The following is a 24,543-nucleotide window of genomic DNA, read 5'->3' as shown; positions in this document are numbered from 1 at the left end:
GGTTCTTGTTTAGCTTCATGAAAAACCCGACAGAGATCTTGAAATTTCAGCATCCCATCGTCCTTATCTGTTTCTGAACATGGAGCTATAGTTCATCACTGAAATGAATGCCTGCATCAAGAGAAGAGTTGATAGTTTTGATTTTAAACAGCCATGATTTTATCTCTACAAAAGATGAATAGCAACCAGATGAGACAAGTTTGCTTTTGGTAGATGAAGCAGCATGTGCAAAAACGCAGAGATGTGAACATGGTAAGCTCAGAAAAAGTGCAAATTGTTCAGTTTGGCTTGAAGTCAAAATGTGGAAAGAAACAGGGGCCATGGGAAATTAGTTGCAGAGGTAGGTAGTGTGAAGAAATGTAGAGGTTCATAAATTTGGAAAGGAGAGCTATATTTCTTATAAATGGATACAGCCTGTAAGGTGGCCTTTCTGACAGCCTGGGAAGAGGAGCTTCTACCCAGAAGCCAGAAACACATGTTTCAAGGGAGGGACAATGGGAACAGGAATTCATGCTGAGTGGTGTGGCCAAATATACATATTTAACAAGCTATAGGAGGAGTCATGAATATTCATGAAAGGAGAAGTATGTGCATGCACAATCAAGCCTTATGTCCCTATGGGGATTGGGGGCCCATATTTAGAAAATGATGGCCCTCTGATGCCAAAAGGTGAAGCAGAGCACATGACAACTCTCTCTGAACAAACGCCATTGACTGATTAAAACCACTGTATGGCTGAGTGTATGCTTTGTTGGTACAATAAAAGAGACTTAATGCTCCGTTGTTAATTGATACCATCAGAAACAACTGCTTATTTAAGTTGCAGTTGGTCTTGTGAGGAAAGAATGTTGATTAATTGTACTGCCAAAACCACAAATAGGGAAGAGTAGACCACTAGATGAGCTTCTGCTTAGTCCTAAAAAGAAAAAAGCCCAATTGCCATTAACAAAGGAAGGAGGGGGTATAATGAGGTGTATCTGACTGCCCATCCTGTCATGGTTGAAAATTCAGTTTTAAGGTTTCTCTAGGGTCCTCTTAGCCAAGAGAAGGCGTGCTCCATTCACTCAGTGGGAGGCTTGAGATTTTATTTTAGTTCACAGTAGGTAGAAGTCACAGTTTTAATGGTATCGTCCAACATGTAATGCCAAGGTGTTTAGGACCTTGTCCTGAAAACATAATGCCACGTTAAGGTTGGCATTTAAGAAATATCATTCTCCATTTTCCCTGTGGAGTGTGGAGAGGGGCAACACTAGAGCAGGGACATCATTTATATAGCCTTTTTTTTTTATAAAAACAAAAAATGTGTTGTTTCTAAATGAAGATTATGACTATAGTGATGAAAAGAATTGTAAGTTTAGGGTGGCACCTATGGCTCAAAGGAGTACGGCGCCAGCCCCATATGCCAGAGGTGGCAGTTTCAAACCCAGCCCTGGCCAAAAACTGCAAAAAAAAAAAGGAATTGTAAGTTTAAAGGACATTTAAACAGTAGAAAGGACAGGACCAGAAGATGAATATATAAATAAGGGCAAGTGAGCATTCAAGAAAGTTTACCAGCTTTGGGGCTTGCAAACTAGCATCTTGCCAATTCTCTCTTTGTCTCTATTCTTTTTATTTCTATTCTCTCAATAAAACAAAAGTGGTATTATGCTCTACATATTGTTTTACAGCATATTTCATTATGAAAATGGTATAAATAAATATATATCAATTTAAATTGCTGCTCAGTGTTTCATTTAAAAATGTAGACTTTATGTGACTAATCTGTTATGGTAGACATTTAGATTGTTATTGTCGTTAAATATTACAAACCATGTAGTTATAAGTCTCTTTAAAGCCAAATATTTGTTGATATTCTTATTATTTTAGGCTGTTTTTAGAAAAGAAATTGTTACATTTTAAAAGTTTTGATAAATATTGCTAAAATCAGCAATAAAGGTTTATATGTCAAGATAGGTTTAAAATTTTTGATAAATATTGCTAAATTATCAGCAATAAATCAACTGATATCAGCCACATTTTAAAAGTTTTGATAAATATTGCTGAATTATCAGCAATAAATAAGGTTTATATGCTTATATTCACAAACTGTTTATTCTTTGATTTGAATGTCTTAGAAATTCTTCTTTTTGAAAGATTTCTCAGAACTAGATAAGGTGTGGTGGCATAAATTTACTGCTACATTTACTTTTGTCTAATTTGTAAACAGATATTTGGGTCACTTAGATAATTTTATGATCTAGTGAGGAATATTTTCTGTTTTAATCTCTTATATTGCTTCTTTTAGATTATGTTTAGAAAAATAGAAAATAATTTTAAAATCAACTTTTCATATTTATCTTCATAGCATTTTCTAACAATTGATGATAATTGGTAAATTTATCTACCTATTTGTTAATTTATGAAATCTCTATCATAAGCTCATTCTTATTCTAGGTAATGTTAAAAACAAAAAACAAAAAACAAAAAAAACCCCTCTCTTTCCTTACTTAGGTAGTTTAAACTCATCTCGTAGCCCTGATGATGATGATGATAATACAGAATATGGCATTTATGTGCTGTTTCTTACAGGTCAAGCACTGTTCTACCAGAAAATCTATGAAACAATTCATGTTATTTCCTTATGAAGCAGACCAAGCAGAAAATCAGATACTTTAATAAAGCATAGTAGTGTCATGATTGTTGCAAGTCACAGGCTGCAGTGGCAGCACATTGAGAGGCTTGCAAGGATAGGTCTTTTTTTTTTTTTTTTGTAGAGACAGAGTCTCACTTTATGGCCCTCGGTAGAGTGCCGTGGCCTCACGCAGCTCACAGCAACCTCCAACTCCTGGGCTTAAGCGATTCTCTTGCCTCAGCCTCCCGAGTAGCTGGGACTACAGGCACCTGCCACAATGCCCAGCTATTTTTTGGTTGCAGTTCAGCCGGGGCTGGGTTTGAACCTGCCACTCTCGGTATATGGGGCCAGAGCCTTACTGACTGAGCCACAGGCGCCGCCCACAAGGATAGGTCTTAGCAACATCTTCCTGGAAGGCAATATCTAAATTCAGATGTCAAGGATGAAGAGCAATTAGCTTCGCATGCCCTATAAGCTTTTATTTTTACAAACAGTTACCTCATATTTGCTTTTCAAAGCAGTGTCTACTTTGAGGAAATGTGGCCTTTGAGCTTCATGTGCCCTACAGGCTTTTATTTTTACAAACACTTAGCTGCCTAATATTTGCTTTTCAAAGCAGCATCTACTTTGAGGAAATGTGGCCTTGTCCTAGAATATAGGGTGGCAGAATAATTCTTTTTTTTTTTTCTTTTTTGTTGTAGAGACAGAGTCTCACTTTATGGCCCTCGGTAGAGTGCCGTGGCCTCACACAGCTCACAGCAACCTCCAACTCCTGGGCTTAGGCGATTCTCTTGCCTCAGCCTCCCGAGTAGCTGGGACTACAGCTGCCCGCCACAACGCCCGGCTATTTTTTGGTTGCAGTTTGGCCGGGGCCGGGTTTGAACCCGCCACCCTCGGTATATGGGGCTGGCGCCTTACCGACTGAGCCACAGGCGCCGCCCAGCAGAATAATTCTTAAAACTCCTTTCTGAAATTATTGTCCATTCACTATTTCCACTCCCATTGGTATGTTTAAACCTTTGACTTCTAGATTCTGCCTTTCAGTGGTCCTCAAACTACGGCCCACGGGCCACATGAGGCGGTGTGATTGTATTTGTTCCTGTTTAGGTTTTTTACTTCAAAATAAGATATGTGCAGTGTGCATAGGAATTTGTTCATAGTTTTTTTTTTTTTTTTTTAAACTATAGTCCGGCCCTCCAACGGTCTGAGGGACAGTGAACTGGCCTCCTGTTTAAAAAATTTGAGGACTTCTGGAAGCTTACCAGTGACCTTCTAATTGAAAAGTTCAATGTTAATAGTTTGGTTCTTGTATTATTTAGCATATTTCGCAAATTTAAAATCATTTTTGGTTCTTTCCCGTATGAAATTGTCTGCTACCCATCGAATCATCTAACTATGCATTTGGAAACCATCTTGTAAAAGTTAACTTTCTCTCACCCATGTAAAAACTCATATCTGGTTCCATTGCTTTTGCATACCCACCTTTCCTACTGGACAAAACTGTGGGCCCCATATGCTGTAATTTCTAAGCCAATCTTAATTAATTATGCCCAGATCCAGGATTTCTTACCAGTAGCATCTAGAATTATACCCAAGATTTGAGGCAAATATTCTTCCATATTGTTTTGAAAAGCTTCAGTCTAGCTACCCCTAGAAACTGGTAAATCAGAGATAAACCATATATTCGGTTCTCATTAACTCTTCTTGACTCATCTGGTTCATTCCTTTGGCTTATGGGAACATGTAGGGAGGAATTCTTTTTCCAGCACACTAACTCTATTTATTGAACTTTAGAATAGGTATCCAAGCTCTAGAAGTATACATTTGGGATAGTAACAGTACTTACCTCAAAAGATTGTTTTGAACACTAAATGAGCTAATGCATGTAGAACACCTAATTTAGTATTGGGCATGGTGAGATTCTTTAAGACCAATAGCTTTTTGTTATTATTAATGTTGCAATTGTAGTTATTACTATCCTACCTGTTCTGAATCTTCATAACTTAGATCCTTTTAGGACTTTGGTCTCTGTATAACCTCTATTCATTATGCAGCTAGCAGAAAGCCTCTGGATCCACTGCTACAGACTCATAAAGTCTTTGGTTATAGCCTTGGCTTGAATCCATTTAAACATTGGCAGGCCTCATGGATTGAGCTTTTACACTGACTCAAACATTCCTAAGAGATTAGTTAGTGTCCACTCAGAGCCTGTGATCCAAGCCCACACGTCTCACCTTACAAACTGGTTCTCATTAGTTTCTACTTTTTCTTTCTATCTCAGGAGATGAGTAGCTATGTGGTTTCCTCATATCTCTTGCAAACACTGCCTCCACCAAAATACAGGGTGATTTTTAAAGGACAAAGAGGGCTATTCTTTCTATATGTAGGACACAAAGAAGATTCCTGGAGAAAGTGACAATTAATATGACTCTTAACAATTGGGTGCCATTTGAGTTTGACTGATGGAAGTATAAAGAAGATTCCAGGAATGGGGAGTGCATGAAAAAAATATTGGTGGCAAAAACATGAGATGGTAGATGGCGACCCTGTTTCTTGAGTTTCTACAGTTTGTCTTTCATGAAGTACGGGCCAATCATGCTGAAATCCTTGCTATTGGGGCAGGGCTATCTACTTCCCGCCCAATTTCAAACTAAATGGAGCACAAGGATAAGGTTAAAACTTTCCAGCTTTGCCCAGCTCTTAGTTACTATGTATTTACTCAATCAAAATGGTACCAAAACTCGGAAGTGTGCCCTTTGTTCTTATTGGTTGTTTTATGATTTTTTTCTCTCTAATTTCTCATCTTTTTTCTGACATCACTGTTGACATATGCTTGTTAGAAATTCTTGCGTAGGATATATAGGACAGTACAGGATGTAGTAAAGAGAGTATTAAACTTTGAATGAAAAGATTGGGGTTGGCTCAGGGTCCGTAGCACAGTGGTTACGGTGCCAGCCACATACACTCAGGTTGGCGGGTTTGAACCTGGCCCAGGCTGCTAACCAACAATGACAACTACACCAAAAAAAAAAAAAAATAGCTGGGCATTGTGGCAGGCACCTATAGTCCCAGCTACTTGGGAGGCTGAGGCAAGAGAATCGCTTGAGCCTAAGAGTTTGAGGTTGCTGTGAACTGTGACCCCATGGCACTCTACTGAGGGTGATATAGTTAGACTCTGCCAAAAAAAAAAAAAAAGAAAGAAAGAAAGAAAGAAAGAAAGGAAGGAAGGAAGGAAGGAAGGAAGGAAGGAAGGAAGGAAGAAAAGATTGGGGTCTAGTTCTGGCTTGATTGGGGCAAATGATTTATCTCTTTGGTCAGTGTTGGAAAACTATGGCCATTAGGCCAAATATGGCTAGCCTCCTGTTTTTACTCAACCTGCTAGCTAAGAAAGGTTTGCACATTTTTAAATGGTTGAAAAAAAAGATGAAAAGAAGAATTGAATGACATATGAACATTATATGAAATTTAAGTTTCAGGGTCTATAAATAGAATTTTTTTTTTTTTTTTGGCCGGGGGTGGGTTTGAACCCGCCATCTCCGGCATATGGGACCGGCGCCCTACCCGCTGAGCCACAGGCGCCGCCCTATAAATAGAATTTTAATGGAACCTAGCCTAGTCATTTGTTTATATATTGTCTATAGCTGCTTCATGCTATGATAGCAGAGCTGAGCAATTGTGGCAGAGACTGTATGGCCTACAAAGCCTACTTACAAAGAAAGTTTTCTGATCATTGTTTTGGGTCTTTAGTTCTTTTGTAAAATGTGTTATTAAACCTGGAGAAGCACTCCATGAATGCTATAGATGCTGGTTCACCCACTCAGGGTTGGCCACAGACTCCATTTTGGGGAGGATTGATGGAGGACCCTTTCACCTAGGGCTGGACACAGACTCCATTCTTTAGGGCCAAACAGACTCAGAAACCATATTCTCTGGCCTCCAGCAGGCTCCTCAAAACCAGTCTGTCCAGTGCTTGACCTAAGCTGCCACTCAGCTGCCATAAGCTTATTTTTCTCATGAACTCCGTGCTCCTGGGGTGAGCAAAGAGCACACCCAAGCAGGACCACATTCCTGAACAGGGGCAGTTTTAAAATTAATTTAAGCCCACGGGTCTCTGGTGCCTAAAGGTTGTGACATATTTAGACATACCCCCCCAACTTCCCTACCCACAGAGTGAGAAAAGCTGCATGTAACTCCTTGGGACAGAAGGCCCAAGTGGGCTTCCTGCTTGGGATACCCCTTCCACTGTGCTGTTTCTTTTTATTTATCTATCAATCAAATCTGTCCTACTGCTTATTCATGGTGGACCATGGATTCGTACTTCTTTGACTCTCCAAGACCAAGGACACAGCAGAGAGGGTAAGATATTCTGATGATGCTATTGTCTTACTTTATGTAAAATATTTTTCGTTTAAAAATATAAAGTCTGTTTGAAACAGTTCTGAACATATAAGCAAGAACATGGTCAAGTTGTAAAAAAAATTCAGTCCTTTACTGTAGAAGCATCCTCATCATCTACTTCAGGGTATATAGATATAGAAACTTACTTAAATGAAAGAAGTGACAGCCTATAGGAATGGAATATGGACCCTCACAGTTTGTCTCCATAAGAACCTTACTGGGGGGGGGGGGGGAATGGTTGCTGAGAGTGGAGTGAGTATACTTGATGACTTAATTGTTGCTCCTCAGCATCTGAAAAGGAATCCTGAGGGTTTGTTTTTGGAGTTGTAATACATATAGCTGTCCTGACAGTGCCCCATTTTAATCTTCACTGCTAGGATGGTAATGTTTGGATGATTAAAAAGTCACCCTGGGTCCATTCTCTGATTTAAACACAGTTGGATCAAATTTGCTTTTTAGAGCAGACTTTAGAAACAAAGCGAAGTAATTAGAGATTAGAACCAATGAAAAAAGTAGGACACACTGTGTATCTTTACTAGGGAAGTAGGTTTATATATCTGTCTCCTTGATTGTACTAAAGTCACTTCTAAGAATTGTGGCACTCCAGTGCCTTATACAACAGCTGGTGGGTAAATGAAAGAAAAAACACTGATGGGAAAGTATAAAGAAAGAAAACCAATGACCATTTTTTTCAAAAGTATAGAAAAATTGGATATATAAATAAACATATGAGCAACAGTAGTAATGTGGTTCTAAGTTTTTTTTTAAATGAAAATTTATTTTTCTTTTGACATGGCTGATCATATGTACATATTGCAAATATTGATCCAAATCCAGTTCTCAATGTCCTTTCTGCTATATTCTGTTCTCTTCCAACTTGTAGCTCTCTCTTTTTCAGTTTCGTCCCTCTAAATTCAGATACTCCTTTCTACCTGCATTGGTTAAAAAATGTCCATCATTTTTTCTAATACCTAATCACCCTATTTTAATGGCTTTCTGAAAGGCAAATGTTTTTGTGATAATAGTTGTCATTGGAGCTGTTTTACTTTTTTGAAATAATTTTTTACATCTGAACATGTTATGCAAAGATAAAATGGCAAAGTAATTAAACTTTTTTTTTTTCAAGCGAACACTTCGAAAATCTCACTATATTTAATCCTCACAGCAATCCTAACTGTGCTTTTTAGATAAGGACACTGAGACAGAGAGAAAATAGAACTTTCTAAAGAATAAAAATAATAGCATATGTCTAATTCTATAGTTCAGCTCTCCAGGTGAGAGATATCTTAATGAGTGGGAATTGACCTGTGTTTATGTGTGTGTGTGATGTTAGAGCTTCAGGGAGAAAATTTCTAAGACCCCAGCCTTTAGGAAGAAAGTGTCTCTGAATGATATTTCCTTTCTTCTCTTGCACTCTCACCCCAAAGTAATGATTAGTCAGATCAGAGAAAATGCCAGCTGCTTAGACTGGTGTCCTACACAGTGAAGCATGTGCTTCCGTCCTGAAAAATGAAGGCAAGGCTCAAGCGTAATCAGAGCTGCCTTGGCAATTGAAGCAGAAAGGCTTCAGGACTGGTTCATTGTGATCTCCTAGCCAGGGGAAATGGGGAGCTATTGTATTACTGTTTTAAAGGAAGCCAGCTGATAAGAAACCAAAGGAAATTATTGAAAAAAAGGAGGAGAGAACTCAAATATCAATCAGATAAGTCATCTTTTCTTTGATGCATTATACCACTATTATTCTTGTTTCAGAACTTCTAATATGTTTTAAAACAAACTAGGCTGGGTAGTTTGAAAGTAATTTAGCTATTTGCACCATGTTCTTTTCTGTTTTGTACTTCCCTGTGGAGATAATCTAAGTGCAACATTTCTGCTAAAGACCAAATCCTATTGACTTCAGTGGGCTTTTGGATCAATGGAACCATCCAGGAGAATGGCACTGATGGAAGTACTCTTCTTTACTCTCACTTGGGCAGCAGCAGCCTGAGGAAGAACACAAAGAAATATTAACTGGTTTGCTGCTATGAAATTGCTTGTTTCTAAACTAAGAAAAAGATGATTTTGTTTAATTATAATAATGTATTTTACTATCAAAAATTATGAAGTGATTTACTCTCTAGTTAAGAGAAACATATTTGGCAAAAGAAATTTATTTGCTTTTTCTTATCAGCTATGGAAACAGTGGAGTTCATAAAACTAGGCAGTAAATGTAAAGCTAATCTTTTATTTTAAAACTAGATAACTTACAAAATTACTACAAATAAATGCTCATATCTTTATTTTCCATTAAAAGATTATATGGATTATATTGATTGTGTAGGCTGAATGTTTGTCTTCCATAATGTATAAATTTCTCTCAGTATAAATGTGTATATGTATATACACATGCACATACATATATTCATATGTATATAGTCTTTCTAATTGCCTGTTGGAGAAAGTATACATTACTTTCATCATTTAGGAGAATAGAAATAGCCAATCCAATCACATGAGGAAAAAATAGGGAAAAAGCTGTATTTTAACAAGGGGCATTTTAATTGATGAGATAATGTGACTGATCATAATGTCCAACAATTATAAGACTATTCTTCAGGGGCATTTGGGTCTAGCTTCTCTCACCCAATGCCAGGGAATACCTCAGTGTATTTCCTCCTGGAAGAAAGGTGCTTGGATGCCAATTTCCTGTTCCTAAAGGCTGGTGAGGGAACAGAAAGTTTCTTGGCCTTGCAGACAGAAAAGAAGCCACACTCAGTAAAATAATTTAAGGAGGTTTATTCCGAGACACATTGGAAGAGCATAACCTGGAAGACCACCCCAAAGAAGCCTGAGCACATGGACTAGCACTGATAAGGTTACATTTTGGTTTTATACATTTTAGGGATGTGGGGATTATAGGTGAGGTCATAAATCAATACATGGAAAATATACATTGGTTTGGGCCCAAAAGGTAGGACATCTGGAAGTGAGAGGCTTCAGGTGATAGGTGGGTTTAAAGATTCTTTAGCCAACAATTAGCTGAAAGTTAGGCTTTGTCTTAAAGACCTGGAGTCAGTGAAAAGGAATGTGTAAGATAAAGGATATGTTAATTTGAGACAAAGTACCAGATAGACTACTCAAGTAGTTTGTTGTGTATATTGAGGTCATGCAGGTAGGTCTTGCATAGCCTTAAGCCTGCTAGGGAGTCACAGAGGACATCTCTGAGAAGAGGTAGGGGCATGATGAAGCTTGTCTGATCCCTTTTCTCATGGCTAGCAACTCAGTTTTAGGGGTCCTCTTGGTTAGTCAGCTGCGTAGGGGGAGACTTAGATTTTACTTTAGTTCACAGCCATCATTGAAACAATTGGTGGTTAAGTGGGAAATAAGCTTATATTTACCACATACTTGAACTTCATGGCTTAAATAAAACATTGGGTTAAAGGGGTAAGAAATTCAAGGTATAAAATGGAAGAATTTACCATACTGAAATTTGAAATAAGCATGTTAAAATTCTACTCAACCGCTAAAAATGGCACCTTCTCACTTTCACCAGTGTCTTGACTAAATTCTTCACATCGTTTTCTGAAGGCTGTTGAGTTTCCATAAGCCCCTACTTTAGAAACTGTGAGTTTGAGCTCATATTCCCTTTTCTGCTAAATTCTGTATAATCTCTGGAAGAAAAGAAAATGGAGTTTTATGTATTTTTATTAGGTGATTTTGTGCTGTGAAGTAGAAATCATCTCAGCCTCTGATGAGCTAATCCCCCTTCCTGCTGCCTGAGTGGCCTCACAAAACTTCAGTGTGTGAGCCGCAACTTCCCACCTCTGGGGTTTAGCTCTGGAGCACAGGTAAAGTCCTGCCTGAGGAAGCTTTTGGGGAATGTAGAAGGGCAATATCTAATTCAGGAGGACTCTAAATTCCAGACTTTTGCCAAATCATCTGTTTTTTACCTATCTGCTACCAAACCAAAAGCATCATTAATAATATGATTTATTAATCATATTAATTAAAAATAATAAAATTTATATGATTAATAATATAAAATATTTTGAAAAGCTGAGAATGATTGAATGAAAAAATACAAAGGAAACATAAGCTTCCTCCTGGGAGGAAATATATACAGACTCCTATCTCAAAGAATCCTATGAAATATAGTTGTCTCTTTAAAACAGTAAATTTTATAATATGTGAATTATGTCTCAAAAAATAGAAAGTAGAAAGAAAATAGGAGTTTTTTTTTTTAAATAGGCATGCTATTTTGGACTGAATTGTGTCTCTTTAAAAGTCATATGTTGGCTGAGTGTGTTGGCTCTCGCCTGTAATCCTAACACCCTGGGAGGGTGAGGTGGGTGGATTGTTTGAGTTCAGCAGTTCATGATCAGCCTGAGCAAGAGTGAGATCCTGTCTCTATCAAAAATAGAAAAACAAGCTGGGTGTGGGGGTGCACACCTGTCTTCCCCAGTACCCAGGAAGCTGAAGCAAGTGGATCACTTGAGCCCAGGAGATTGGGGTTTCTGTTAGCTATGAGACCATGGCACTCTACCCTGGGGCAACAGAGTGAGACTATGGCTCAAAAAAAAAAAAAAAAAAAAAAAAAAAGAAGTCCTATGTTCAAGTCCTAGGGCCCCAGTATCTCAGAATTGACTATATTTGGAAATGGGAGCTTTAAAGAGGTAATTAAGGTAAAATGAAGTCATGTGGGTGGGACCTAATCCAAAGCCAAATCCAAACTGGCACCTTACTAGAGGAGGATGTTAGAACACAAACACAGAAAGATGACCTTGTGAAGAGGAGAGGCAAATGGTCATCAACAGCCAAAAACAGCACCCTCTGAAGAAACCAATCCTGCTGACCCCCTAATACTGGACTTCTACCCTCTAGAGCTGTGAAGAAATAAGTTTCTGTTGTTAAAGCCATCCAGTCTATGGTACTTTGCTGTGGCAAGAAAACTAGTATGCATGCTATCTTAATTTTAGTGTTTTTAGCTGATTTCATTTAGACCTAGTTACATAAGGCAGCATATATTTTTATGCTAGACAACATAAGATGCCAGCAATCACTGCCCTCCTCTTTTTCATGTATTTTGTTTATACCTTACTCAAATAGGGCCATTACGATGGCAGCCAATTGTCTAATTATTAATATCCTTGTTGTATTATTCTTAATATACTTAAAATAATTTCTTTTGTGATTTCTTTTCCTTTCTAATTAAATATAGTGATTAGATTTTACAGTAATCTTCAATGATCTACTTAATGGTGCCTTTTTCTTATCCATTCTCATCTTTTAAATTGTCCTGATTAGGAATAACACCAAAAAATTTGGGAATATAGTACCCTGTTTCCCCTAAAATAAGACATCCTCTGAAAATAAGACCTAGTTACAGGAAAGATAAGACGTCCCTTGAAAATAAGACCTAGCGCATCTTTGGGAGCACACCTTAAAATAAGACACTGTCTTATTTTCGGGGAAACAGGGTATTATTAGCATTTGAACATATCGTAGTGACTCTTTACTGTCCTCCTCCCTTGTACAGAAACTCCCCTTTTTGGAATGGTTGTCAGGTCCCACCAACTTGACCAACTTTTTAATAGCCTCATCTTTGACTTGCTTAATGAACAATGGAAAAGGATCTGAGATGTCCTAAGAATATCTAACCTTTATCTAAGGAGATTCTCTAGAATTTGTCATATGCTGTTTTCTTTCAAGTAAGCTCAACTGAAACCATAAGTTACTCAAGTTCTCTTTTTTGAGAAAACAATATTCAGGCCTGATCTTCATGACTGTATCTTTCCTCATTTTCTATATATGTAAAAGAAAAAAAAAATCAAGAAATGCTTTAGCCAGCTGTTCTCAGAATTTTTTCAGTGTGTGACTTTGAAACATGTTGGCAGAAGAAGAAGTTGTGAATATTCAAATGCATTTTCCTAGAAAGGATATAAACTCTACTTAAAAATTTATTTCTCTTATATCATAAGTATAGGCATGGCCTTTGAGATTCGTAATGTAGTTAGTGAGAAATACAGTGAGAGACTAGGTTTATAAGCAGCTTACAGTTTAGTAGGAAAGACAGACATTAAACACATAATGAAAAATAATCGCATACATTGTAACAGAAATGATTAATTATTGGTTTGATATCATCCTAAGGGAGAGAAACAAGTTACCCAGAGAGTGTGAAATAATGAGATTTATCCTTGTCTGTGTGTCGCGTCTTCCCGAAGATTGGCAAGGAAGAAAAGGACTCATTAAATCATTAAATCTAAATTTCAGACAAACAACAAATAATCTTTTAGCGTAAGTATATTCCAAATGTTGTCTGGGACATACTTACATTAATTTTTTTTGTTTGTTTTTTTACAATTAAAATTTAATGGGCATTCTATATTTTATTTGCTAAATTGAGTAAGAATTTGAGAAAATTCATACTTAACAGTGATTGTGTTATAATGATTACACTTATTAAAATGATGATAATTGTACCTATAAAATTTCTCAGTTACCTATGAAGGAGCTCAGGAAATTTCACCCCCAAAACTACTCTTTTGTATAAAAGAGTATTTTGAATTAAAGGCTTTTGGAGATCAATAGGCCTTGGAAAAGGGATATCCCTTTTTCTTCATAAAAAACAGTCCTATCAAAAAGAACAATTGACTTTCCTTCCCCTCTCTGATATCTCAATGTATTAAAGGCAAGAAAATCAAGAATGCAATTAGATCTGGCCCAAATCATTTCAAATATAAAACTCATCTCTCAGGTTAGTTTAATTTCCAAAGAGAATCATTTGCAAGTCAATCTGTATCCCTCACCCATTCATTCTCCCAAGTATCTAGTTATCCTCCTTAGTCACCATTTATTGCCCCTAAACAGAATTTCCTGTATTCCTCATCCCTTCCCCTCTCTCTTTATACATTTCTGGGATACTGCATAATCACTCTGTGATTCTCCCCATAGGCACAATAAGTAAATCTCTCCTTTTTCTTAATCTGCCATATCGTGAGTTGTTTTTTCGGCAAACCTTCTGAGATAAAGGGGAAATGTCCTCTGACCTTCACACCTACATTTTTCAAGTGGCAAAGTAGCATTAATAGCTAAAATATTTTGCTCTTAAGGAATACTGAGGAGTTTTCTGTGTCAGCTAATAGGGGTTATAAAGGCCTTTGTTTCTGGCAGAGCTCTAAGCATCAAAGGAGAGATCCTAGAGGATCCGTAGCTACTTTGAAACATTCTCTATAATCACATATAGCAAAATTAACTCTAGATGATTCATTGTTTAGATTCTGAGTTGTTCTGAAGACTAAGTATATTTGTTCTTCCTTCTAAAATAATGATTGGATTATTCAGATCTGTATATTTTCTGCTAAAAAGAGCCTTGGTTACATCTTTGCATTATTTTCACTGCTTGTTAAAATTATATTTTTTCCTGCACGTTTCCCTGGAAAACCAATAGTTATATAAAGGAATTTTCAGTTTGTGGGGTTTACTTGAGTGAAAATGCAATATGTCATGATGATTAAATGGAAGGAAACTAGAGCTATACTGACCTGGTTTATATCCTCAGTCTATAATTTGAGAGCTGTGTGACCTTAAGCAAATGACTTAAAATTGCTGTGCTTCATATTTCTTATCCAACCCCAAGTTAGCATGAAAATTAAACATGTCTTCTCCCCTTCTCTCTCTCTCTTTGTGTGTAGGTATATATACATATATTGTACTCAAAACTAATAAATACTGCACACATGCTCATGTCTACTTAATTTTACTTTATATTTTACTTGGTTTGTTGTAAGAAAATGTGGCCTATATAAATTTTTCTTTTAAGGATTATTTGTGGACTATCTGTGATCACACTTATTATAAATCCATAAGTTAAAAAAATATGGTACTTACTCTATAGGTAAAAACCATAACTTCCTTTGTCTTACATTGTCAAAAATAAAGGAAAGCAGAATATAATATGTTAAAAGGTAGTTGTGGGCATATATTTTCTATGGTTTGTATTCTCCATGTGAAATGGAAGAGAAGCAAACCAGTGGTGTGAATGACGGGAATCATGATGACTTGTGGAACCAGTGGAATTGCCACCCATGGAGAAGAGAATGTATATCTAGGATAATTGAATTATTGAACAGTGTTGAGGGCCTTGTCAGGTTATAGACCATTAATCTTTAGTAGAAACAGTACATAGAGCATCATAGTTTTCACTTAGTGTTCAGTAATTCTGTAGAAATGTGAGTTGTTGGAGAAGGGGGAAGTGAAAAACTAAAAATGTGTATAAAGATTTGGAGAACATCTTCCTAAGTAAAGAATCATGAGGATGGAAAAGCAGGCATCCAATGTACTCAATATTAATATGGAACTAGTAGATGAACAACCATATGTCCACAGGACAGAAAAACACATTTAAATTCAAGAAAGGAAGGAGAGGTTTGGCAAATTTGCACCTAATGGATGTAACGTAGGGGTATATGGCACACCTCCTGGGTGAAGGGCTCAACTACAACTTAAATTTGACCTAACAAACACAAACAATGTAACATAAATGAATGTGCCCTAATATTAATCTAAAATTTAAAAAAATGGGTATACGTTAATAGCATGGTAACAAGGCAGTAGAAATGTTGGGGAGGCAAGAAAGTGAAGTTAATTCTGGGAAGAGCTGGGGTTATGATGAAATTGGAGAGCAGCAGTTATGGAGAAAGAAACACAAGGAAGTGGAAGCAAAGAGGCTGAGTTAGAGACTGGGATATTGCCAGGTAGACGTTTAGAAGTGAAGTTTAATGGTCTACATGAAGGTGTGGTCTGGAGCCTTCATGAGAGGGAGTTTCTGGATCAGAAGGGAGATAGAGTTGTGAGAATCAAGGAATTGTAAGATTAGGCTTTTACTATCACAAGGTAAAGTTGAAGTTAGGAAACTGTAAGACTTCACTCCCTTTCTGCCTCTCTTCTTCTGGCTTCTGACACACCATTTCCTCTTCAACAGTGTCTCTCTATTTTTGGCTCACCCTTGAAGGCAAATCCTTGGCCTTTTTATTCATGAATTAGATCTTAACAAATGCTGGAAAGGTGGACACTGGGGAGAAAACATATTAATTGATGAAGTAGACTCAAAGGTGTCACAGACTTAAATACCTGAAAATAGGAATTGAAGAAGACAGAATAACTGAAAACCAAAGTGAACAATAACAACAAAAACACTTACAAAAGAGCAAGGATTAAACTACACTGGGCTTCTCATTAGGCACAGTTAGAACGTTAGGGAACATAGGCAGGGAAGACTTTAAAAGTTATAGGGGAAGACAATTCTGAGTCTAGAAATATATAGTCTCAGTCAAATTTTAAATCAATTTAATACTAAATGAAGTCGTTTCTCCATATGCAATAACCAGGAAACTTAACTAACCATACACTCTCTATGACAAAATTATTTGAAGGTATATTCCAGAAAAATGATGTTGAAAAATAATAAAGGAATGTGTAGAGGGTGCAAAAATTGATCAAATTCATTCAGGCATTAAACAAAAATTATATCAGCTGTAAAGCAGATCTCTTCTAAAAAAATGTACAAATTGGAATAATTCAGGGGGCTCTAAGAATAATGTCTTCAAGAATAATGTGCATTCTGATAACTAAATATAACAAGAAGGAAGTTGTAGACACAGGCATATTATGAAGAGAATATATGTCAATTTTCTCAAAAAGAACAAGAAAAGGAGACAGCTTCATAATTATAATTCACATATGAAGTAAATTAACATAAGGGATGATCTGAGCTGGAAGGATTGTATTATTGATCTTGATGATAGGAACATTGTCCTTTGAGTGGCATAGGGATATTATTAGAATGAAGAGGAAAAAAATGTACCATTGTTATACTACTTGGTAATAAATAACAACCACATATTCATAATAATTTAAACACTGTTTTATTGACTTTCTACTTTACTCAATTTACAGGCAATGTGTGGAATATTTTCTGATTACAAAACAGAATGTGAACTATATTTGCCTTGATAAGAGAGGTGTGAGGGGGGAAGTAAGGATGCTAGTTCTACTAATTGCTGGGAAAAAGGAATAGTACTGTCAGCAAAACTCCCCGCCTTCACTCCAGCTTTCCAAACCAATATAGGACAGAGAACACACATTTATTAGAGGTAAACATTAGAGATTAAATGCATATAAACATAGTATGGAAATGTCTCCAAAGTCTGGACAGAATTTCAAACAAATTTATATAGAAAAGTGGAAGAGAGAACACTTTTCTTACCACTTTGAGAGACTACAGAACTTGCCTGTGCTTATCTCCTATATAACTTTTCTCTTAACCTTGGAAGTATGTGTTTACAGTTTCAGGAGCAGACACCCAGTAATTTTGCCTTTTAAGACTAGAAATTCTGACTTCTCATCAGACTTAATGTTTTCAAGGTGACACCCAAAGAAGAAGAGGGTTGGGAGATGATCTCCTTTCTTCTCACTGTTGAATGAAGGCTTGATCATCTTACTTTATGCTTTGGAAGTGTGACTATTTTGCCCTTATATGTCATCGTCTTGGAAAGTGAGGTGACAAAGAATACAGTCCATAGTTGATGAAGTAAGAAATTGAAATTGAAGCATATTATATGTTATGAAGGCACAGGTACTAAAAATAATATAAGAACTAGAAAAATTGAGGAGGAGTGGTGAGAGTGGTGTGAAATAAATCCTCATCGATCATAGCAGAAAATCAACAGAAATTATCTAAAGGTAGTAAATTAAGAAGTAGCTGTATAAGCATTTATTTAGCGTTGGAAAGGTAACCTAGAGAGGAATCTGACACAGAAATGTTAAAAGGTGAAAGCTTTTAGAAGCATGATCAGGGTGAGGAAAGATGGTGCTGTTACCATTATCACTTTTGTTGATTTATAATGTTTAATAAAGTGAATGTTAAAATCTGGTCATTTTTAAAAGAAACATTTGAAGATGTAGAGGCCAATATCCTCTGATGCAATAAGTAAAAACACAAATATAAGGTGGCTTTGACATGATGGTCAAAGGGTACAAAGCCTTAATTAGAAGGAATAAGGGTTGTTGTTTTTTTCTTTGAGGTATATTGCAAAGCCTGGTGAATACAGTACATAATAATGTATTGTTACATTTCAAACTCACAAAGTGAGTAAATTTCAAATGTTCTCATCATAAAGAAGTATTGAGGGAATGAATATGTTACTTAGTTTGATTGAATTATTCCACCATGTTCGTAAATCATAACATCACCTGCACCCATAAATATATATAATATGTTAATTTACAATTACAAATAAAAATGAACAAAAAATACTCTCTTAAGGGAGATATTAGTGAATCAAGCCCTATATTATTTTGTTATGTTCATTAATGATCACTGATATATTGATTGATATATTATAGAATTTTCTTGTGTTGCTTTATGAGATTTGAAATTATATTAACTTGCTTTGTACTATTTGTCAATAGTGCATTCCTAATGAGAGAAGGTCCAAATATATGTATGCTAAATCACTATGTTCTGAACTGAGACAATGGCAGTTTATATGGAGAAAGGATAAGATTGGAATTACCTCTACCCTTTTAAGTGAAGCAGAAACTAAAAAAAGAGGACAAGTAAAGGAAAGCTTTGTTGACATATTTTCTAGCCAGTGAAAAATGAGAGATTATTGCCTGTGCTTGAAGGAAATAAAAGAAAGTCATTGTGCAGAGGTGGCTCTATGTAACCTCCATCTATCTTTGCTCTCTCTCTTCCCCATGTCTCTCACCATTCATTCACTACCAGTATGCACACCTTTATTCCCTTAGCTACTATAAAAAATACCTTCACACGATCAATGTTGAGTAACATTTTGAAAAGCAATACTAATGCAGTCTGCTATTTCTTCCTCTTTTTAATGTAAAATTTCAAGCAGTTTATCAATGTCAGACACACTGCCTCAGACACACTGTTTAACAAATGTATCACATAGAAAAGTTGTCTGGAGAAGTCTCCTAAGAAACCAAGGAAAAAGGAGCTAATAATTTTCTAGAAATTGTAGTGGTTTCAGGAAGCAGCTGTATTTTTCTCCCCATTCTCACACTCATCATACATCAGTTGTCCTAGTATTTCCTGTCATTTCATCGTCAGTAACCTATATTTTTCAGGAGAGTTAGCTTTGAACAAGATTTAATTAATTCAGGATTTTCAACCTTTTTTATCTCCTGGCACACTTAAAACTGTAGTTAAACCTCTGTGACACATTTAAATTATGTTGATTAAAAAAAAAGAGGGAAAAAATTACTGTGCTTTGAACTGCTCTTGAAAATAATTTAATTAACGATCTTTTGAAAATGTTCATGGCACACCTAAGATCCTCTCCTGGCACACTACGTGAAAATGACTGAATTAATGAAGCAGACATGAGGACCTACTATGGGCAGATAGAATTTTTCTAATCACTGTGGTGAACAGAAGTACATTCATTTACCTTTTGCTCTCAAGTCATTTATACTCTATAATTAAGTGTAATGAAATATAAGATGCCGTGCATTTTGGAATAAAAGGAACAATGTGGTTCTATAGGTAGAGTAGAGATAAATGAATTAGTATTGAGATAAGGGATTCAGGGAGTTTTTTTTTTTTTTTTTTCCGGCAGGAGATAGCACTAGACAGAGCCTTTATGAGTACAGATGGGCGTCCATGAGGGAGACTTTCTAGGCAGAAAAAACAGTACGTATATAAAGATGGGGGAAATGTGGTTGGGGGATTGAACATTCTAATTTGTCTACAGTTTTAGGTGACAGAAAGACTCACACTGTGAGCTTGTTGAGAACCTTAACACTGAGCATTTAGACTTTATTAACCAAGATTCTTCAGGGTTAATAAGACTGTTACTTAAAAGAAGGAGAAAAACATAGCAGTGGAGAAGGAACAGTGGAAGAACCGGCAGACTAAACTAATAAATAGTTGACATTTCTAATTTTTCTGGTTGCTTTTTGTTCTTGTTGTAAGTCAATCCCAAGAAAGCAGTTTTAAAAGTTGTGCCATGTTGAGATCTGATGTGACCTGTGTGAATTTATTGACTGTACCTTTCAAATAGAGTTAGTAGGGACAAAAGAAAAACACAACTAATTTTGCTCTCCGCACATGCCCTCTGTGTTCCGATTTCCCTTTTGCTGTTGTTACTGTTCAGTTGTGAGCATCCTGCCTGGGGAGACCAGCCTGGCCAACATGTGATTGCCTAATCATCTGGTCATTTCACACATCCAACTTCTTAGCTTTCTAAAATTTGCTCTCCTATCATATTCTCTGGTCAGGCTCTGAAGGCCTCATGTGTAAAACACAACCTGATCTGTAGTCAGTAGGAGAAATGAAGAGTTAAGAAGAAATCTTTGTTTTGTATAGTTGGAAAATCACACAGTCAAATTCAATTTAAAAAAAAAATTTTTTTTAAGGGGAATTGATAGGTATTTATTTCCCTAATTCACATACCAATCTTTAGGGACAATTGGTATCATCATCTGTTATTTACTATTCCACAATAATGATGTTCCTTGCAAAGAAGATGAGAAAGAGAATCAGAAGTTGAATTTTTATTACAATCGCTCACAGTTGCAATAGTGACTTAGCTGATTTTTGATTAAGGGTCTGTCAGAAATCTATTATCAAGGGTTGTGTCTGGCCTTTAAAATTGTCCTTCATAAAAACTGGAGAAGTAAGTTTTCATGTCAGAAGTGCTTTTTGAGAAAAATCATCTACTTTAAACTGATAATTTTGGTATAAATTTTCAAAGTGGTAGCTCTAATTGGATTATTGAGTAGAGAATTGAGTGCTTTTTCATTTTTAAAGAAGTGCCATTGAAAGTTGTGGTTTTTAAAGTGGCTTTTTTAATTTTCTTTACATCTGAGTTGATGCTTTCTGTTGAAAATGCTTTGTGGCTCAGCATTTATTTGTATATTATTAATAAGTTCTGAAGTTTGGCCTAAAAATAAAACCATATTTCCTTGAAAGATAATATTGAATTTCTACTTTTTTAGAAGCACTTGGAGGTGGGAAAGGCATGAGATAAATTATAAAGGCTTCATGGTAGTAATTAAAATATCTCTGATAAAGACACAGTTGAGCACAATTTAGAAGGCATTTCTGCACATAGTATTTTTGCTTCTTGATTTTAAAGGTGGTCTTCAAGTTTACTTGGGCATATTTAATGTGAAATTTTGAGATGTCCTTTTCCAGTTGATTTGTTTATATAATTTTGTTTAAAATATTTGGACAAATCTTTCATGTTAAGACAATTTATAAAAGAAATTTTTACATATTTGTGTGAAAGGTAAGGGTATTTGCTACTTTGCCTTGTTTTGGAATAATAAGCAGGTTTTGTCTGTTTTTTTTTTTTTTTCCCCCAAAGACTCCTTTCCAAGTAATCATTTTATTTTTAATTAATAGGGCAAGTATTACTTTCATACTACATACATGAGGAGACAGAAACCAAAAAATAATTAGATAGTTCTATCAACATCATACCAGGAATAAATGATTGTACCTTGAAGTCAAATCTCTAGACTCCTGGTCAGTATTCTTTTTATAAGAAATGTTACTTCTTATCACTAAATCTACTTTATAGGGCAATTAGCCATAGTATTATGGGTACTGTTTTTCAGGAAAAAGCAGAATAACATTACTATAGAAAGTTCTGAATAAAGCATATTCTGATGACACGAACCTTGAGGGATTAGCAGTGACTTGATGTATTGATGATAAGAACAAAGCACATTGGTGAACTTAAATAGGAAATTTATTGCTCTTCTGAGGTTTAATGGAGCCATGATATGTGTGTATATATGTGCATGCCTATATATTTAAAGCCATTTGATAACATACCTGGGTCATTACAGAAGTTTTGAGATAGACAAAAAGCAAAGCAAGAAACATAAAATCGAGTAAACTTCTCCCCCATTGTTAACGGATAATAGCAGCTTCGCTAGGCGGCATGTTCTCTGGGCAGCCACCGGGTCCTCCACCACCCCAGCCAGGACTCTCAGGCCAGGCTTCACTTCTTCAGGCAGCGCCAGGCGCTCCAAGACCTTCTAACAGTACTTTGGTGGACGAGTTGGAGTCATCTTTCGAGGCTTGTTTTGCTTCTCTGGTGAGTCAGGACTATGTCAATGGCACTGATCAGGAAGAAATTCGAACTGGTGTTGATCAGTGTATCCAGAAATTTCTGGATATTGCGAGACAGACAGAATGTTTTTTTCTACAAAAAAGATTGCAGTTATCTGTCCAGAAACCAGAGCAAGTTATCAAAGAGGATGTCTCTGAGCTAAGGAATGAATTACAGCGGAAAGACGCTCTGATCCAGAAGCACTTAACGAAGCTGAGGCACTGGCAGCAGGTGTTGGAGGACATCAGTGTGCAGCACAAAAAGCCAGCCGACATCCCTCAGGGGTCCCTGGCCTACCTGGAACAGGCATCGGCCATTATCCCTGCACCTTTGAAGAGGACCTGAGGGAGGGTATGCCAGAGTGCCGGCGGCCTTGGACAGCTTGCCACACATTTCTCAAGGACATGGTGGCATTTTGGAAGAACTCTTTGCCAGGGAACGAGTTGATTTTAGTTTTATGCTCCCACCTAAAATTTTACCACTATTTTTATAAGCTGTTTAGGTTTTGGAATACTTTTTGAAATGCTTGTGGCTTGAGTAAAACAAGTGAATATGTCTTTTGCAAAGTTTAGACTGTTAGTATGGTGATATGTACAGATTGCTTTTTATGGGTTTGTTTGGGGACTTTTTTGCTTTTTTAATGTTTGTGTGACTTTCCATTTCCTTGCATGTACTTCTAGTTGTCAGTTGACTTTGAGCTGAGGTAAAAGACAATTAAGTAGTCTGAGAATGGAGGATGAGGATTTTGCTTGGGGGTCCTTTATGATAATTACCCCATAATGGTAGGGTAGACAAATAAGTAAATTTGTTGTGTGTCAATGTTGAACTACCTCAAGAAGAGGAATGTAGTTACACCATGTTCATCTTGTGCCCAGAGCTCTCAGAACAAAGAGATTGTAAATAGGAGGAGGAGGATTAAAACGTCCTGGGTTAGTGAAATGATGGCTGATGCTGACGTTTATTTGGTGTAAGTTTATACTTTGTGCGGTATTTATTTACTTCTTGATGGGGCGGGATGCCGTGGGTGCAGTGGCGAGCTGAGTTGTGTTACATTCCAAGGTAATGAGGCAGTGTAAGTGACTGGGCAGACTCTTACCTCAGTGCTATAGCAGTCGGAGCATTAAAGCTTACTCCAGTTGTCTCTTTAAAAAAAAAAAAAAAAGAAACATAAAATCTCCTTGGACAGAAACAAATGACACCCTTTCAGCAACACTGACAAGCTGAGCAAGTTGAAATTCATGTAGGTGAATCAGAAAGGACTCTGTTGACTGTGTTTCTTATAATTGAAATAATGGACCATAACACAGCCTGTTTCCAAGCTTTTGTTGTGACCCCTATATCATAAATCTTGCTATTATTTATCTGTCATCTATTTATTTTGGATATGTTTGTCCTAGATGATCAGTGAGCTATTTATTGGGGACAAGGGACATTGTTTCTTCACGACTGACAGCTGATGTCTATTGCAGTGCTTCTGTCAGTAGACCTTCAGTAAATATCTGCTAAATTAATTGTAATTCAGAGTAAGGGGAGTTGTTTGGTTTCCTTTGCTCCCTTAAATCTCTTATGTACATGCTCTCAATATCTACATATAATAGTGTAGCTAAGAGGGAACTTCTATAGAGTAATTTCAAAGTCCTTTGAAATTACATGTTCTAACATTTCCTGATAGGAAATCTGAAGTTGGACAGAGGACCTTTCTTTTTCCTCACAGCCTAAGGCCTAAGCCAAATCATCTCTGCTATTTCCTCTAATGCATGTTAAATAGCCCAGAGATTCATTTTTACAATGGATTTAATATTTGACATTCTTCACCGGTTCATATTCATATTCTGAAAGCATTCCAGTACCACCCAGACATGCACATAAAAGTGTTTCAGTCCCATATGTTCATTTTTCACGGGGTATGTATTCCATTACTTGCAATAAAAAAGTAGAAAATATGCAAATCCCTTATATAAAGTCCTCAGCCAGAAACAATTCTATCTCCATGGAATTCCATAAATCTTTTCCAATTTATAAGCAGGAACTATACAACACTCCAGTGCTTATTTCCAAATAAATCCCTTATCTCTTTCCTGAGATTTCTTTCTCAGTTCTTTTAAATATTTCCAGGAGGCTCAATGTTCATAATCAATAGGCTTTAGAGAAATTGCAATTAATTTTTTTTTTTTTTTTTTTGTAGAGACAGAGTTTCACTTTATGGCCCTTGGTAGAGTGCCATGACATCATACAGCTCACAGCAACCTCCAACTCCTGGGCCCAAAAGATTCTCTTGCCTCAGCCTCTGAAGCAGCTGGGACTACAGGCACCTGCCACAATGCCTGGCTATTTTTTGGTTGCAGTTCAGTCAGGGCTGGGTTTGAACCCGCCACCCTCGGTATATGGGGCCGGCGCCTTACCAACTGA

General features: G+C 36.6%; 1 pseudogene; it reads left to right on the top strand.

The window, feature by feature from the left end:
• Positions 1-213: 213 nt before the first annotated feature.
• Positions 214-23,853, top strand: LOC128563362 (mediator of RNA polymerase II transcription subunit 28-like; annotated as a pseudogene).
• The last annotated feature ends 690 nt before the right edge of the window (positions 23,854-24,543 follow it).

The sequence above is a fragment of the Nycticebus coucang genome, chromosome 13 (genome assembly GCF_027406575.1).
Source record: "Nycticebus coucang isolate mNycCou1 chromosome 13, mNycCou1.pri, whole genome shotgun sequence".
Classification (NCBI taxonomy): domain Eukaryota; kingdom Metazoa; phylum Chordata; class Mammalia; order Primates; family Lorisidae; genus Nycticebus; species Nycticebus coucang.
The sequence above is the reverse complement of the archived record's forward strand: the minus strand, read 5'-3'. Positions and strand labels throughout refer to the sequence as shown.